The sequence below is a fragment of the Musca autumnalis genome, unplaced genomic scaffold (assembly GCF_047663935.1).
Source record: "Musca autumnalis isolate F117 unplaced genomic scaffold, ASM4766393v1 scaffold_3, whole genome shotgun sequence".
Classification (NCBI taxonomy): Eukaryota; Metazoa; Arthropoda; class Insecta; order Diptera; family Muscidae; genus Musca; species Musca autumnalis.
Window position 1 is genome coordinate 258,216,306 of NW_027411866.1, and position 19,396 is coordinate 258,235,701.

Consider the following 19,396-nt stretch of genomic DNA (forward strand, 5'->3'; position numbering starts at 1 on the left):
AAATTAACAACTAATTTTGTATTCATTTCAGGGCATTCTGATAAACACCTGTATAATACAACAACAACAGCAGTAACAACAACAGTCACGACCACAATACCTAACATTTTGCTACAATAAAAATTAATAAAGTATAAATCATATAACATCAGCAGCAACAACAACACTCATTATTGTGAACAAAAAAATAGTAGACAAGCAGATTTAAAACACATTGCGCCAAATCTTGCAAAGCAAAACAAAACAAATAACAAGTGAACTTTAGTTTAGTTTGTAATGCCATTGTCGTTGTACTTTACACCAGCTGATATTGAAAGCGAAGCCGCTATTGCCATCACCAGTGTAGTCTAGTCCAGTCAAGGATATTTGGACTTTTCAAGCGCGCCATCATATTATTTATAATTAAAAACAGAAAAACAACAACCAAATGCCAGAGTGGTAAGTAATTTTATTTTTTTTTTTGTTTTTTTTTTAATAAAGGCAAGTTCAAGCAAGACAACTTTGTCATAGGCGATAATTGGGAATTGGATTCAATATTATTTATATATTAAGTAGTATTGAATCCAATCCTATCCTTTCAAGAACAAGTACGCATCCATGCCAGTTACAGATAGGAAGAGGGACGCCCGTTTATTTAACGGGTATTTCGTAGACCATCCCGACAGTGATAGGAATAATCATCTAGAGCGTTGGCTCAGATAGAATTTCAAGAAAGTTAAAGGACCACCCTCCTTCTGCTAAATCCAGACAAGGACACAAGCTGTCGCATGGTCGAGCCAGTCCTATACTCCGATTTCTATGTTGTCAATAGCTATCATAACGTGTGAAGTTCTTCTATCAAAGAAGTATGAACATTTCCGCCTCTACCACACCCAAAAGCTGAAAGCCTTGGTGACCTGATTTCGATCACAAACTAAAACCAAGTACTAGGTGTAATGTTTGAAAGCTTATTTAAGTCACCTACGTAAACCCCTACAATCGCAATAAGTTCAGAATGATTTCAAATGGACTTGGTGAAGACTTCAGTGTTTATCGCGTCAGGCTTTTGGCTATCACTGGTATATAGACTTTAATTCCGGTAATAGACATAAACGGCATACTAGATAGTTAGAGCAGGGTACTTCTCAATCTCACTGAGGAAAACGTCCTACTAACTCTCAGGGAAGAGAGAATGATTCACTACCGCCACAAAAACAGGAGAAACCCCTATCAAGGTACGTAAGGTAGTGAATAACGTGTTTAACTTTTTGTTCAAATAAGAATACTACTTGGGCCAAGGCGACTAAGTCACAGCCTTCAAAAAAAAAAAAAAACGACAACAATCCTAAAAGACAAAGAAGGTATCCAAATCCACTGGGACGGCCTCATCGCAAAGGGGTGACAGAAGTGAGTCAGCGGATGAACAAAGGGAAACCACGTTAGGTGCAAACATGAGCAGACGAAGCAATTATGGGTATGTGACAACTACTTTAATGGTCCCCGGTCCTAATTTGACCAATCCGAACGTGCAACCAGTGGTTGTGAAGAGGATGAGGTCGTCCGAAGATTAGCCTACTGTCGCGAAGAAGTTGACCCTGTCACATCCATTTCATTTGCCTGCGTCAAATAAGGATACAACTTGGTACTGACTTAGGTGAAAACGCGAATAGACAGCAATAATGAATTTGTGACAGATTCAACACTAACGCCGGTCAATCGACCAATCCAAAAGCACACGCAGTGTTTGTGAAGAGAATAAGATCGTGCGAGGAAAAAATCGTCACTGTCACAGCCGGTCACCTGCGTCATCGGTGATGAAGAAGGTTAGCGAGAAGATCAGTACTAGATACACCGAAATCTATCCAGTCAATGTATATTTTTTGAATCCTTTGACGTATGCGAAGGCGAGCAAGCTCAGCTCTTCTCAGAAACCATGGTCATCTAACCCCAAGCATTTTACGAAGCAATACTGCTCGAGAAATTGTCGCAGATGATCAAAAAATGCATTTTGCAAGGAGTGGTGGACAAGTCTGGGCGTATCAGCGATTGGCATTGATTGTTGGTGGAAGGTATTCTCAGCTCAGAGCAACGGCCAATCATATCTGTATAAGGCAGTTAAGGTAATTAGCTGCCAGATACCAGGTGCGATGATGACTAAAGTATATCACAATGCTGGGCGCATCAGCAATTGTCATTCTCATCTCGGAGGAGATTGGCAAGACCAAAGGCCAGGCTGTTCAGGTAGTTCTATATAAGGGTATCAGGGCAATTAGCAGCGAGAATTAGCAATCAGTAGATGTTCTGATTCCGCACCTGTTGCTGAGATATTATGTGGGATAATAACTTCAGTGTAGGTTTCTCCACTTTCAACGCCGTTTGGGAAGAACACCGTTTCTGACAATTTTAAGTCAATTTAGCCTCGTCCGTTTGTCAAGTGGCTGGCTTAAGTGCACGATAACTCTCAAACGGATCAACCAATTCTCAGAATTCTGGGAATATTTTGTCCAAACTTTTAATCAAGGTCGAAGATGGGCCATGTTGGTCCACATCTACGGGTAACAGTGGATTTTCTTATTCAGAAAGTTAAGAGCATTGCGGCACTTTGGAAAGGCACCAAACTGGCATATGTACCTGTTGCTGAGATATCATATGGTATGATAACTTCAGTGTGGGTTCATCCTCATTGAATGCAGTCTGTCAATTTGGAGACAATTTAGCCCCTTCCGTCTGTCTGCCTGTCTGATGTGAACAATAACTTCGAACGGATTACACGATTTGGTTCGAACTTTGATTCTCTGAATAGTTTTCCAAACTTGTATCAAGTTCGAAGATAGGCCATGTTGGTCCATATCTTCGCTATGGCGGATGATAACTCTCGAAGTGAGGAACAGATTTGGTCCAAATTTTCCATATCTTAATATTTCTTCCAGGCATGTTGCATTATCCATATTTCCTGAGATCAGATGTAATTCGAAAATTTTTAATTGTAATTCGTAACATTTTATTTGTAACTCAAAATTCCATTTGTAATTCGAATAATTCTATTTGTAATTTTTTTGTAATAATACGCAATTCGAATTATTTCATTTGTGATTCGAATTATTCCATTTGAAATTCGTATTATTCCAATTGTAATTCGAATTATTTCATTTGAAATTCGAAACAAAAAATACAAAATATTTTTTGTATAACTGTTTTTTCGAACTACAAATGAAAAAAATTCGAATTACAAATGGAATAATTCACCGTGGCTTGTTAGCACAATAACTATCGAAAGGAACGACTCCTGCACACCTTTGCTCTTCAATCCTGTTTAAGGCCGATTCTAGGATAGTGTTGATTTTTTAGCTAGTGTAAGCCAATACTTCCAATACTGGACCGCAAAATGTCCCAATATTAATGGTCACACTTTGAGCAATGAATTTTTTGAGTCATCTGGCGAGCGAAACGTTCCCACAAGCATGATAAAAGGGACAAAGTAGACTTCTCTCATATTAATGAGTGCACTACGATTTCAATGGCGTGTCTTAGAACACGACATGTATAGAAGTTTTACATGGCTGAAATAATCACGAAAATGTAATAATTATTTGGCCTGGGGACTGAAAGCGGACATTCAGTATGAATGGTGGGAGTGAAATTCATTGCACCACAGTGGCACCAATGATAATTATAATATTAAGCTTATTAAAAAATCTTCAGATTTTTTTTTCATTGTTTTTCCAAGAGATGTATTATAATTATGTACACTATTAATATAGTAAAACATAAAAAATATATATTAAAAAAATAATAATAATAACAACAGTTTTTGAGAAACCAATATTGGTCTGTAAACTTAAGTATAATAAAAAGACGTACTTACTTAGCTGGCCCCTTACAGAAGATTTGTTCGATAGACCGAACTAAGAAAAGATCTCCAATTCTCTCTGTTTCGTGCTTCGCTTTTTGGAATACCGCGCCTTGTCATCTCATCATCCACTTGTTTGCGCCATATATTCTTTGGCCTGCCAATTCTGCGTGCACCGCCATGTGGCTCGAATTTATACGCCTTTTTAGCGGGTTCATCATCGCTCATTCTTATTATATAGCAGATAAAGCTCGTGGTTCATACGACGTCGATATTCACCGTCAACACAGATCGGCCCGTAGATCTTTCGAAGAATTTTCTCTCAAACACGCCAAGCACTGCCTTATCTGCTTGCGCAAGTACCCTGGATTCGGAACCATACATCAGCACGGCGTTATTTTTGTTTGACGAGTTGTGGCTTTGTTTTTGAAGTGCTTACTTAAGCCAAAGTAGCATCTGTTGGCCAATACAATTCTTCTTTTTATTTCACAACTGATGTCGTTTGTTGTGTTTACGGCGGTGCCGAGGTATACGAAGTCTTTTACTACCTCGAAATTATAGGAACCAACTTCAACAGTTGGCCTGATCTCACTGGACGCATTGCGCGTCGACACCATCAGCTTGGTCTTCTCGCCGTTTACCGCCAGACCCACTTTAGCAGATTCTCATTCGACCTTCATAAAGGTATCGGTTACTTCTTTTACTGATCGTCCCATGATGTCTATATCATCAGCATAAGCAAGTAACATGTGGCTATTGGTGTAGATTGTGCCACTTCTTTTGACGTTTGCCTCTCGTATAACCTTTTCTAGCAGGATGTTGAAAAGGTCACACGAAAGGCTGTCTCCTTGTCTGACTGAAGATCTTGTGTCAGTTAGAGTAATTTTACAAAGCCGAATGAGCGTTGTGGGGATACCAAATTCAGACATTGCTTGGAATACCTTTGAACGTAGCGGGCTGTCGAAGGCTGCTTTATAATCGACAAAAAGGTGGTAGGTGTCGATCTGCATCTCTTGGGTCTTCTCCAGGATTTGCCGCATGGTAAATATCTGTTCAATGGTGGACTTGCCAGGTCTAAAGCCGCATTGATATGGTCCAATTATCTCGTTGACCATAGGCTATAGTTAGAGCATACAGTCTTATCTCATTTCTTATGGACGGGGCACAGGATACTCAGGTTCCAATCGTCGGGTACGCGTTCTTCCTGCCAGATGGTGCTAACTAGCTGATGCATACACCTTATCAGCGTGTCGCCTCCGGTTTTAAACAGATCGGCTGGTAGGTTGCCACCGTGGTGCAATGGTATGCACGCCCGCCTTGCACGCAGAAGGTCTGGGGTTCGATTCCCCGGCCAGGCAACATCAAACATTTTTCAACGGTGGCAAAATACCCCTCAGTAATGTTGGCGACATTTTCTGAGTATTTCAGCCTTGAAAAACTTCTCGACAAGTGGTGTCTTAAGACACGCCGTTCGGACTCGGCGATAAACAATAGGTCCCATATCATTGAGCTTTAATATGAATCGGGGTGCACTCATTGATATGAGAGAAGTCTCCCTTGTCCCGTATGGGATGTTGTGGAACAATGTTTTTTTTTTTTTTTTTTTTTTTTGCTGGTAGGCCATCAGCTCCTGCTGTCTTATTATTCTTCAGACGATTTATTGCTGTCTTTACCTCATCTTGGCCGGGTGGAATACATTCAATACCATCTTCTTGGATTGGATCTGTGGTATCTTCGTTGACTTCGCTACTATTGGATACCAACAGTTTGGAAAAATGCTCTTTCCATATCCTTAGCACACTATCTGTATCAGTTACCAGACAACCTTGCTGGTCTCTACAGGAGGATGTGCCTGTATCAAAGCCATCTGTTTGATGTTTCACTCTTTGGTAGAATTTTCGGACTTCATGCTGTCTCCTGTACATCTCGATTTGTTCACACTCCCGCTTTTCCATATCTCTCTTTTTCCTGCGGGAAAGACATTTCTCCTCTCTCCTTTTCTCCCGATACCTCTCTCGTGCGCTACGCGTTCTTACTGATTGTAAAGTAGCCCTATATGCCGCAGTATTCTCTTCGGTAGCAGCACTACACTCCTGGTCATACAATGGATTCCTTGGTGGAGGTCTCTGGTATCCTATTACTGATTTTGCGGCTGTTGGCCATTGTCCTGATATGTTATCGTGACGAGGAGTGCTTTTATTAAGCAGTTGGGCCGGTTGAGGGGAATATGCTGTGGCTATCTGTTGTGATTGCAGCTTACCGATGTCCAACTTCAGTGTTGTGTCTGTTCGCACTTTGTTTGCTACGTTTAATCTGGTACGTACCTTTGCAGCAACAAGGTAGTGGTCCGAGTCTATGTTTGCACCTCGGAACGATCGTACATCCAACACTTTTGATGCATGTCTTCCATCTATCACAACGTGATCAATTTGATTTCTTGTTCTTTGGTCTGGCGACAGCCTAAGGACACCTGGAGATGCTTAAATCTGGTACTGCTAACTACCATGTTTCTTGTTTCTTGCAAAGTCTATTAGCCTCATACCATTGTCAGATGTTTCACTGTGGAGACTGAATTTCCCGACTGTTGGGCCAAAGATATTGTCCTTTCCAATTTTGGTATTAAAATCGCCTAGAATGATTTTAATGTCATGGGCAGGGCAACGGTCATAAGTTTCTTCTAAGCGCTCGTAAAATATATCTTTGGTCTGTTCGTCCTTGTCTTCAGTGGGAGCATGAGCGCAAATGAAGCTGATGTTGAAGAATTTTTCTTTTAATCGAATTGCAGCGAGTCTTTCATTTACTGGGGTAAAGCTGGAGACCAGATGTTTTAACCTCCGACCAACTACAAATCCGCAACCACACTCATGCTTTGTGTCATGGCAGCAATAATACAGTGCGTCACCTTTAGATGTTGTTGTGACGCCTTTCCCGTTCCATCGTATTTTCTGTATGGCAGTAATGTCGGCCTTGTACTTTTCAAGTACATCTGCCAATGTGTAAACTGCACCTTCTCTATAAAGAGTGCGAACATTCCAGGTGCAGATTCGCAGATCATGGTCCTTAAAACGTTTGCGGGGTTCGCCAACTTTAGAGGGGTTTGTTTTTATACCCTCAGCCTTTAGGCTATGAAGGGTATATCAAGCTTTTTGTAGAAAATTAACTTATGTTGAAACTGAGGTATGGGGTATTGTAACTCGCGATCAGTTTTACTATACCATATCTTTTGACCGCATTTCGGTAAAATAAACTGTTTTAGCCCGATTCACCGAGGGGTTTCTTAAAATAATAATTTGAGCGGAAGCTGTGGTCGTACTAATGTAAAAAAATCGAAAAAAATCGTTGAATTAAACGAGTTTCATTATGTTATTTTCCAATTAGTGGTTTTACAACACAATGTAGAGCTTAATGCTCAAAGGAGAAGTTGAAGAGTACACTTTAGAGTTGAAGTTTCTAATGTATGATTTTTTAATATATCCACTGTATCTACCTCAAACGGATGCTGACATTTTGAAACCTGAAAAATGGGGTTTTTTGAATTTTTGCTCTAATCGGGACGCGCAGCTGGATTTCTCTAAAAGCTTATTATTTGATTGTAGTACTCGCGATTTCGCATTTTTTAATGTATAACATGAGGGTGTAGCCCTCACAGGATCACAGTAGTATACGCCCAAACACGAAATTTTTGTGCGTAAATTTTTCTCAAAAACCTATGTTTTTGGTTTAAAATTTACAAACGTCATTCGATTTCCGTGGAAACCCGCGTAAATTTAGTTTTTTTACGTTCTGAATCTAACAAGCCACGACGCGTAAAAATCCACCCACTAGATCGGCGGATATGATACCCCTCAAATTTCGAAAATTTGCAAAAAATTATTTTGAAAATATCGCATATTAAAACGGGTTTTGGATGTGTCAGTTCTACTTAAATAAATAGATCGATACGCGTGTTTAAACTGTGCGAAAACAGATATTTAAAAACTCTCGTAAATCCAGAGATATAATAGATTCTTTCTAAAAATTGAGTGCGATGCTACATCCACGGTTCTTGATGGATCGCATTGAAACGGCATAGAATGATGTATTTTTTAAAGGTGATTATTGAAATCGGATGCGCATAAAATGTAAATGAACTTCGCGGAAATTATGACCATTTTACAGTATTTTGCACCCTAATATGCAGCAGATCCTACATCGTGGCCGCCAAATAGAATTTGACAAACTGTACATCAAATAAGAGGGATTAATTCGCTGTGTTGGAAAATCGGATGCGCATCATGTCATTTTCATAATTACGCGGTCTATATGCGTCTCAAATGTTATAATATTCAATATAACATTATTTTAACGTTATGTCACAATTGGAATTCCTTGTGATTTAATATAAGGTTCTAATAATATTATCCAATAGGAAAACTATAAGCGAAAAGTTTGTTACAACGGAATATCATCATTATTGCGTGAAATTTTCACGAAAATGTCGAAGAACTCAAACATTTTTTCTCCAACTTTTCCTATAAATCCATAAAAAAATAAAGTTAGAATAATATCATTTTAATTTTTTCCTAATATTTTCTTCGTATTTTTGCAAATAACATGAATACTATAGCTCCAACCTTCACAACTTAGGTTTCATTTTACTCCTCAACATGTCTGGATGCTGTTATAATTTTTTTATATATTTTTCGTAAGTATGAGCGCTATTGTTTCAAAAATATGTTTGTAAATACGTGAAATTATTTAACAAATTTGATTTTTCGCGAATCCATTGAGACTTTGCGATAATTTTTTGCATCATCGCAAAGGTTACGAATTCAGTTAACGATAATAGGATATAACAGCTAACTATATTAAGCCGCGATTTTTTTAGAATTTTTTCTAATTATCATAATTAATACGGTCATATCTTTTGCGCGCAACGATCAAAGTTAGTAACGAAAACAGATTTGGAATGCAGATTTTTTTCTTAATCTATGTACCAAAAATCATTGATGTAGTTCAAAATTTTTTATTGATTTTTTGAAAAGGAAAAGACAATTTTAGACATTTTTCCTGATATACACTTTCATACGGGCAAAATGTGCCTCATCGAAATAATGGTTTTAGACCCCAAGTATGTTTGGACGAAATGTGTTTCAGACAATTTGGAGTCGATTGAGCAATGTCCGTCCGTCTGTCTGTCTGTCTGACTGGCTGGAGCGCACGATAACTCCCTAACGGATGAACCGATTCGGTTCAAATTTTGGCTTTCATAATATTTTGTCCAAACTTAGTTTAATACGGCGTTTAGATTATAGTTTTTTGCAGGGTTAACCTTCTTTATGAAGATTTATTTGAAGTATACACAATGGAAATGACATTTGAAACCCAGACCCACTGGGTTAACCCGGTTATATGTAAACGGCCTATAAGTTCGAAGATGAGCTATATCGGTCCACTCCTTCCGGTACCTCCCCCACAAAAGTTCGAAAATGTTCAGAAAATTTGTACGCACGATGACTCTTGAAGTGTGTAACCGATTTGGTCCATACTTTGCCCATCGTGGAGCGTGTACCAGACTTAGATCAGGTTTTAATGTGGACTCAATCGGTCCACTCCGTCGGGTACCTCCCACACAAAATTTTGGAAAAGTTCAGTTTAGGAACATCTCTCGAATCGCTTTGATTTTTGCTTTAGCAACTAGTATTCACTGTCCTCCATACGACGGTATAAGTTTCATCAGGGGCAAGTCCATACTTCCTGAGAAAATAGCCTGAAAGTTGCAAAAAACGCCTATGACACCGTGTGAGGAGGTTGGAGGGCAAAATAACTCTCGAACAGGTCTGCCGATTCGGTCCAAAGTTTGGCCTTAGTAATATTTTGTCCAAACATAGTTTAAGTTCGAAGATAAGCCATATCGGTCCACTCCTTCAGGTACCTCCCCCACAAAAGTTCAAACATGTTCGGAAAATTGTGCGTACGATAACTCTTGAAGAGAGTGGCCGAATTGGTCCATACTTTACACATCCTAATATATCTACCAGATATAGATCAGGTTCAAATATGGACTATATTTGTCCACTCCATCCGGTACCTCCCACTCAAAATTTCGGATACATGTTCACTTTAAGACCTGCTTTCGAATTACTTTGATTTTTGTTGAAGCAACTTGCATTGCTGCCTCAATTGCGATGGTAAAAGTTGTTTCAGGGGCAAGTTCATACTTCTTGAGCAAATATCCCTGAAGTTCTAAAAAACCCCTATGGTACCATATGTAGTGGCTGGAGATCCATTCTTTTTAGTATCTCCTCCGCAAAACTTTTGATATTAAATCCTAATCAACATTTTTGTTAGTTCAAACTCCCAAAATTTTTAAAACTCCCTAAATACATGCGGTTTTTGGAAAAAATTTTTTTCAATATACACAGGCTGAGGGTATATCTCTGTCGGCAAAGCCGACTGATACTTTTTTACTTGTTTTCTTTCATTTTTTCATACCAGGCTGTTTTTTCTAGGGGACGCCCAAACCCAAGTTTTTAACGTTCTTATGGGTGAACGCGCGGCACATGTTAGCTCACTACCTTTAAGGGGCGTTAAAGGCAGTTCCCCAGGTGACACCACGGGGAGGTCAGTGTCCACTAGAGATGAAAGAGGGACCAAGATAAATCCTGGGCTTTGCCATGTTAAAGCCGGTCAGGACCGTTGCTTGGTATCTTCCATCCTCTGATAATAATAAGACTGTTTATTTATAGTTTATTTGTATACAATGAATTCAATAAAATAAACACACAAAAATTATATAATATTAGGAAATAGTATATAGGATAGTTTGACGAATTTTGAAAAAAAAAATGATACACACACATGGCTGAAGCAACCAACCTTTTCTAGAGCTAAAACTTCTGATCGAAATCCAAATAATAATAACTTATCCACAAAGCAGCGTAAAATTAGTCTCAGTGTAGTTTAATTTGTAAGCTTTCAAGTGCTATAGAGAACCTATTCTAAATTTGATAATATTGAATTGTCATAGGCAGGTACTTCGGTATTGATGAGCTTCGCCTTGGCATTGACATTGGTATTGGTTATCCGCATTTAAGTGATCTGTTGACATGCATTAATAAAATGACAAATTGTCAAACATTTAATAGCTCATTTTGAACAAATACCTCCCCAAATGTTTTCCCTTATCGATGATAATTATTAACAATATAAATTGTTGCCCCTCTTAATCGGGGGTGTACTCGTATTGTTGTTATAATTTGTTGGAGAGACCTTGAAAATTGCAAAACTCTTTGCCTAGAGAACATTTGCTCCCATATTGCAATTCCAAGTCGGAACGTAAATAATTCTCATGGAGATCATTACATTGTATTAACTTGTTATCAGCACGTAGTGTGAGTGTGTGTGTATTGTTTATTTGACCTTGACTACTCAAAATTGAATTTGTGCGCAATATGTTTTACATTTGTAACAAAATAATATTTTTGTATGTATTCTGGTGAGAGTGTCTGTCGGTCGGTATGTGGCTGAGTGAGTTTTATTTTCTGGTATTGGATACTTCAAAGAGGCGCAGTGTGGAGGAAACGTAAACCAATAGATACCGGTACTTAACAATAAAGTGTATATTGTTGCAAACAAATGTTGTTATTTGAGGAGAGCCAGAACGAGAGCCGGTGAGGAAGAACAACTCTCTCATGCACAAAACCCATAAACACTTAAAAGTTAATAACAATGTTAATGAGTATTAAATTTGCATTTAAAGCAATTTAAACAACTACAACAAAAGTAATGACAATCACCGGCAATTCATTTGCATTATTAGCCGCCTCATATTCGAGAGAAATTAAAGGCAAATGCAATGCACTGTACTCGAAATGACGTAGTACCACCATCTAGACCTCGACTTAGTTTAACAGCAGTTCGTAATGGCACAACAACGTATAAAGTATACACAAATATGTACAAAAAAATATAAAAAAGCGTTAATTGCATTATAAACTATGACTGTCTGGTCAGACTACCTACCTATCAGCCAACCTACATACTTCAGTATTCATTTAATATGCATTAATTCATAATTAAATAGCAAATTGTTACTATTTTCTGCTTCTGGGTGAAAGGGTAACGGAAAAAACGAAAAAACACACAACACTTGATTATGAATTTCGTGTTATTATAGTTTAGCCATTTGTGGTGTTAATATGGCATCTATTTTTGGCATCCAACTGGTTTCGATGGTTATTATATGCAGCATAAATTTGCTAAAGAAAGAAAGAAAAAGAATACAAAAATCAATGATTTCATGTTTGTTTCATTGGCTTGATTTGATTAGATTTAGAATAATAAACAAATCACTATAATACTAATTAAAAACTAGTACGAATAATCATTAAAAGTTATTTATACTTACGTTTATTTATTTATACGTTTTAATTATAAATAAAAACAAAAACATTTCCATTTGTCGAGGATTAATAAAAAAATATAATTACAAATTGATTTTATATTATGTCTGCAGTATGACAATCATTATCATAAAAATTTCAATAAATTAGTCATTCGACTGCCTTTTTTGCGGGCGTAACAATTTCATTAAAAACCTTTTTGACCTTTGGAAGTAAGAGTGAAGACAAATCGGGGCTGTAATTATGGATTTGTAAGTATACTGCGTGAAAGCAAATATTATTTGTTAGCATGAATTTTTATTACCTTGAAATAGTACTTCGTAACCCATAATTGTTTTCAAAGGTCCTGAAGTAGGTGGTCAAATTTGTTTTCTGTTGTGCCTTATGTCTAAAAGAAACATTTTATACGAATATCGCAAGGGACCTTCATATAAAAGAGTGCAACCTAAAGGTTTTTCAGCTCAATATATGGCGAACTCCTTCTTATCGTACGACACCAAGTGTTTTTCATTATTTTATATAGCTACAATGAAACATTCAAGCCGCAATGCTTCGATTTTCTCTGCTGCTTATCATCAGTTTTTATTCTAAAGACCAAAAATGTGCCTTATCGAAATAACAATTTTAGACCCAAATATGTTTGGACGAAATTCGTTTCAGGCAATTTTGAGTCGATTTATCCATGTCTGTCTGTCTGTCTGGCTGGCTGGAGCGCACGATAACTCTCGAACGGATGAACCGATTCGGTTCAAATTTTGGCTTTCGTAATATTTTGCCCAAACTTAGTTTATGTTCGAAGATGGACCATATCAGTCCACTCATTCGTGTACCTCACCCACAAAAGTTCAAACATTTTCTGTACAATGGTGTGAATGATAGCTCTCTAAAGGGAGCAATCGATTTGGTATCAGGTTAGAATATGGACTATATCGGTCCACTCTCTCGGGTACCTCCCACGCAAAATTTGGAAAAAGTGAACTTTAGAGCTCCTCTTGCATCGTGTTGATTCTTTTTTCAGTAGGTTGTTCTAGCGGGCTCATTTACAACGGTACAAATTTTTTCCGGAGTAAGTCTTTACTTCCTGAGATAATGGCCCAAAAGCTCCAAAAGCCTGCCGGCACATACTAAAAAGGTAACTCTAAAAGTTTTTCAAACATTTATTCCAAACTTAGTTAGATGTTTGGTTACTAAAAATGTTTGGTATACATATCTCAATGATTTGGTATAGCCCCACATTATATATACACGCAGAAAAATATATGTTAAAAATATGTTTGGACCCAAACAAATATTTGTTTGGGACTGGTTGCAATCATATATATGTTTGGATCCAAACATAATTTGTTTGTGTCGAAACAAAAATATATATTTGCAACAATTTGAAACATATCTCAATTTTATTTGTTTGGGTACCAACATATTTTTTATGGGTGGAGAGAGGATTTTTGTCAAAGAGAGTAACAGGAGGGCTGTTTCATAATAAACTAGCAAAGTGCCCGCTACTTTGTATGCGGGAAGGATATATAAAACAAGTAAAGAAGTGTCAGTCGGCTTTGCCGACAGATATATAACCTCAGCCAATGTGAAGTGAAACTTTCACCTACGGACAGATCGAATGTATTTAAGGTTTCTTCAGAATTTTGTGGTCCTTTTTGGACATTTGAACTTGCCGACAAAAATGTGGATTAGGAATTAACTGCACTAAGACACAAATGTTGAACTTTTGTAGGGCAGGTACCCTTAGGGAGGACCGATATGTGCCATTTTAGAAGTTAAACCAAATTTTGATAAAATATTAGGAGATCCAAAGTTTGAACCAAATTGGTTGCCCCGTTCAAGTGATATCGTCCTAGTATTTTAGTGACATTTTTAAATATTGGGGAGAAGTACCGAAAGTTATGGAGCGGTATTGCCATGAAACTAAGTTTGGATATAATATGACGAAGACCAAATGTTGACCCAAATCGGTTGAACAGTTCGAGAGTTATCGTGCTCTCCGACCGCCACATATGGTGACATAGGGTTTTTTTACACCTTTCGGTTTGTTTTCCCAAGAAATATGAACTTGCCCCTGAAAAGCTTTTACCGTCGTAATGAAGGTAGCGAATGCAAATAGCTTCAACAAAAACCAAAGTGATTCGAGAGCAGGTCTTAAAGTGAACTTATCCAAAATTGTGTGTGAGAGGTACCAGAAGGAGTAGACAAATATAGTCCATATTCGTACCTGATCTATATCTGGTAGATATATTAGGATGTGCAAAGTATGGATTACATCGGTCACTCCCTTCAAGAGTTATCGTGCGCAAAATTTACATTTTTCTAAACATTTTTGAAGTTTTGTGGGGGAGGTACTTGAAGGAGTGGACCGATATAGCCCATCTTCGAATTTAAACTATGTTTTGATAAAATATTACGAAGGCCAAATTTTGGACCGAATCGACAGATCCGTTAGAAAGTTATCTTGCTCTCCAACTACTACACAAGGTGTCATAGGGGCTTTTTGCACCTTTCCGGCCATTTTCTCAGGATGAAAATTGTACCGTCGTATGGGGGGAAGTAAATACAAGTTGTTGCAACAAAAATCAAAGCGATTCGAGAGCAGGTCCTAAACTGAACTTATCCGAAATTTTGTGTGGGAGGTACCCGAAGGAGTGAGCCGATTGAGTCCATATTGGAACGTCATCTAAGTCTGGTAGAAATTTTACGATGTGCAAAGTATGGATCTTAACTTCCTTCAAGAGTTATCGTGCCCACAAATTGCCCACGAAGGAGTGGACCGATATAACTCATCTTCGAACTTAAACTAAGTTTGGACAAAATATTACGAAAGTCAAGTTTTGGATCGAATCGGTTGATCCGTTCGAGAGTTATCGTGCGCCCCAGCCAGCCAGACAGACGGACGGACATTGCTCAATCGACTCCAAATTGTCTGAAACACATTTCGTCCAAACATACTTGGCGTCTAAAACCATTATTTCGATGACACACATTTTGTCCGTATGAAAGTGTATATACCCTCGTTAGCATAAATGCTGAGGGTATAAAAACACTCTTCGTTCCGATAAGCGCAGTGGCAAAGTATTATCGAGTCCATGGAAACATTAAAAAAACCATACTTAGATACCAGAGGCCTTCACCAAGGAACTCATTGCTCGAAAATTCTATCAAATAGTGAAACACCAAGCTGATGGTTTTGGAACAGGTACGAACAAGGTAATATGGTTACAGATAGTGTACTCAGGTTATGAAGAAATATTTTTATACTCTCAGTTTTTAGATTAACGAGGGTATAAACACTTTCATACGGGCAAAATGGGCCTCATCGAAATAAAGGCTTTAGACCCCAAGTATGTTTGGACGAAGTCCGTTTCATACTGTCTGGCTGGCTGGAGCGCACGAAAGGATCAACCGATTCGGCCAAAAATATGGCATTTGTAATATTTTGTCCAAACTTAGTTTAAATTCGAAGATGGCCCATATGAGTCCTGTTCTTGGGGTACCTCCCCCACAAAAGTTCAAAACTTTTCACAAAAATGGTGCGCAAGATAACTCTCAAAGGCTGTAATCAATTTAGTGTATACTTCACTTCGGATATAGCCTACATTGGTCCACATGTTCGGGTACCTCCCACACAAAATTCGGGAACAGTACAGTTTAAGACCTGCCCTCGAATTTTTATTGCAAGAACTGGTATTCGATGTCCACATTACGACGGTATGCGTTTTTTGAGGGGCATGTCCATTAAGGTTATGACTTTTTTATAACCTCATATCCCTGTATCATCTTTCTTCTTTATTTGCCGATCCGTATTCGGATTTTGGCAATCATATAATTACAATTTTAATATTTTAGATGTATATATGATATCTATTGTGTAAATTTATTCTGCAATGGTGAGTTCTCTATTCCTCGCAGCATTTATAAGGTTGTTCTCATCTGGCGTATTTGTCCAATCTAGAATATTTTTTATCCATGATATTTCTCTTCTTCCTCTTGGCCCTTTTCTCTCAATTTGGCATTTTATTATGTTCTGGATGATTGAGTATTTTTCGATTCTCATTATGTGTCCCAAATAAGATGTTTTCCTATTTTTTATGGTATCAAGCAGCTGTCGTTCTGTGTGCATTCTTCTTAGCACTTTTTCATTTGGTACACGCCCTGTCCATGGAATTTTCAGAGTTCTGCGATAAATCCATATTTCAAACGTAAATAAATTGCGTCCGTTAATTTTATTGTCCATGTTTCGGCAGCATAAAGTAAAGTGGACCATATTTAGCATTTAATAAATCGCATCTTCGTTGCAATGTTAATGTCATGACTTGTTAATGTTTTATAATATTTGAAAAAAAATTGTCTGGCTACTTCAATTCGGCACATTACTTCCTTTGACGCATCCCATTGGTCATGTATGAGGACCCCGAGGTATTTAAAGTTCCTTACCCGTTCTATTTCATCATTTTTTATTATGAGCGATGTGCTGTTTTGGTTATTTCTTCTACTTATTACCATATATTTCGTCTTCTTAATATTTATTTTTAGACCGTATAATTCGCTTTTTTCATTGAGTAAGGTAACTAGTCTCTGTAGGCCATGTAGACTACTGGGAATTAATTATTTATTACTTCAGAGTAGTTTAGCCTTAAATCAATTTGTTCGTTTTCCACTGCTTCTTGAAATATTTTATTGGAATATATGTTGAATAATAATGGTGAAAGGATGCATCCTTGTCTAACGCATTTGGATATTAATACAGTGTCACTAAGTTCTTCATCGACTTGAATATTTGCAGTTTGCTGCCAATAAAGGTTCTTTATGCATCTTATTTCCTTACAAAAACAGGGGGTAAGTTATTCATTCATTCGTGCAACAGGAAATAATTTTTGAGAAATTTTCTTTTCACACTTCATAAATTTAAAAAGTTTATATTTTAATCGATTTATTCGTGAACTTTTATTTATATTTCAATGGAAGAAACGTTATTTCAGTGATTAATAGGCACAAGTTCATTCATCCGTGCTACAGGAAATCATTTTTGAGAAAAAAATTCGAAAAGTCATAACCATAATGTCCATTAGGGCTATAACCAAAAAAATACCACCACATAGCCGTGTAGAGCATGAAAAACTATTATGAAATACGGTGTCAATTTTTCTCTACCGCGAAAAAACTTTCCGCACCAAATGCATTGAAGTTCTGCAATGCATTTTTTAATTTTATCTGTCATAACAACATGTTTGCTTTTCATTAAAATTTTTAATTTTTTGTAATCTAATTTAAAATCATTATCAAAGCGTTCTGGACCAATTTCTTCTCAAATCGCGCCATTTCGGACCATATTAGGAAGTTTTGACACTATTGCAATTTTTTGGTTTTCTTTATAAACTCGTAAATTTTATGTTTATATTTTTTAACCTATCGGGCCATGGAATATGGGGTCATTTGAAACGAATTCGCGAAAGTTACAGGCTGTTTTTGTTGACTTTGCTTGTGAGAATCGTATTTGTTTTCTACAAAAATACAACACCAGTACCATGTGGGGAATTTTGTCCTAATAATGAAAACGCGTTTCTAAGATCGATTCGGTGAAAAAAGTCTCCGCACCAACTTTGATTACTAAAACCCTTTTGATGCTTTTTCTACTTATAATTTTAAATTTGCTTTGTTTAAATAAATATTTATAGAAAAAAATACAATTCTCACAGGCATAGTCAACAAAAACAGCCTGTAACTTTCGCGAATTAGTTGCAAATGACTCCTATTCTCTTGTCCGATAGGTTAAAAAAATATAAACATAAAATTCACGAGTTTATAAAGAAAAACCAAAAATTGCAATAGTGTCAAAAAATCCTAATATGGTCCGAAATTGCGCGATTTTAGAACAAATTGGTCCAGAACGCTTTGATAATGATTTTAAATTAGATTACAAAAAATTAAAAATTTTAATGAAAAGCAAATATGTTGTTATGACAGATAAAATTAAAAAATGCATTACAGAACTTCAATGCATTTGGTGCGGAAACTTTTTTCGCGGTAGAGAAAAATTGACACCGTATTGCATAATAGTTTTTCATGCTCTACACGGCTATTTTTTTGATATTTGCAAAAAAGTGCAAAAAGTTATATCCCTAATGTCCATACATCCTGAGAAAACTACTCGAAAGCTGTAAAAAAACCTCTTACTGGATACTGGGTGTTTCCAAACTTTGCTTATCATAAAATTTCTGCAAATCTTAGACAAAGTTTGAAGATGGTATTTATCGCTCCACTCCTTCCCCCCACTAAAGTTCAAAAATATCAAAGCAACCGATTTGGATCTCGTAGTATTTTGTCCTAACTTAGTTAAAATTCTAAAATGGACCATATTGCTCCACTCCTTAGTGTACGTCCCTCACAAAAGTTCAACATTTTTATTTAAGTGCAGTTTAAGGTCTGTTCGCGGATCCTTTGGAAATTTTTACCGAAGGTAAAAATAGGTCCTGTTTACAGCGAAAAACATAGGACAAGTCTATGCTTTCTGATAGTCCAAGAGCTCACAAACTGAACTGACTGGTGATCGTGATCGCCACTTCCAAAATTGACTATGTCGATCCATCCCTACAGATGACTCTACTTTTGAGCATTAATCCAAATCCATGTTTTTGTCGGCAAGTTCATACGTCAAAAATTCTGAAAACCCCAAAATATATAATTTTTTTAGTGAAAAAGAAGTTTCAATTCATACTGGCTGAGGATATATCTCTATCGGCAAAGCCGACTGATACTTTTTTGCATATTTTTCTTATTTTTAACATAAACATAAATATCGAATTGTATTCGAATTTCTAATGTTAAACGGGATTCCAATAACAAACAAGTTAAATTGTGTAATTTCCTTTATTAATTCCGATATGAAAAACAAACCCACACAGTCTCACAAGCTGAGATATTTCCCATAATAAATTATAATTCTATGAAAATGTTTATATATGTATGTAACTACTACATATATTATTGTGGAATGATTGATATATGCACATACAGTATGTATGTATTTATTGTTGAAAACAACTCATACGCTCCAATACACTCAACATGACGACTGAATTCACAGCAATATTTTGTTATACATGACGTATACTTAATGTGGTGTTTATTATACGCCCAATTGGAATTTTTAAATAATGACAACTATTACCAAGTGGGG

General features: G+C 37.0%; 1 protein-coding gene across 9 annotated transcripts in view; it reads left to right on the plus strand.

The window, feature by feature from the left end:
• LOC141399408 (uncharacterized) overlaps positions 1–19,396 on the plus strand; it is a 99,539-nt gene that overhangs the window by 61,502 nt on the left and 18,641 nt on the right. For 7 of the 9 annotated variants that reach the window (XM_073978081.1, XM_073978085.1, XM_073978086.1 and 4 more), the window contains one exon: positions 32–438. The exons of the other annotated variants lie outside the window; for them this stretch is intronic. The gene's annotated coding sequence lies outside the window, so the exon portion shown is untranslated. The remainder of the gene's footprint in view (positions 1–31; positions 439–19,396) is intronic. 9 annotated transcript variants of the gene reach the window in all.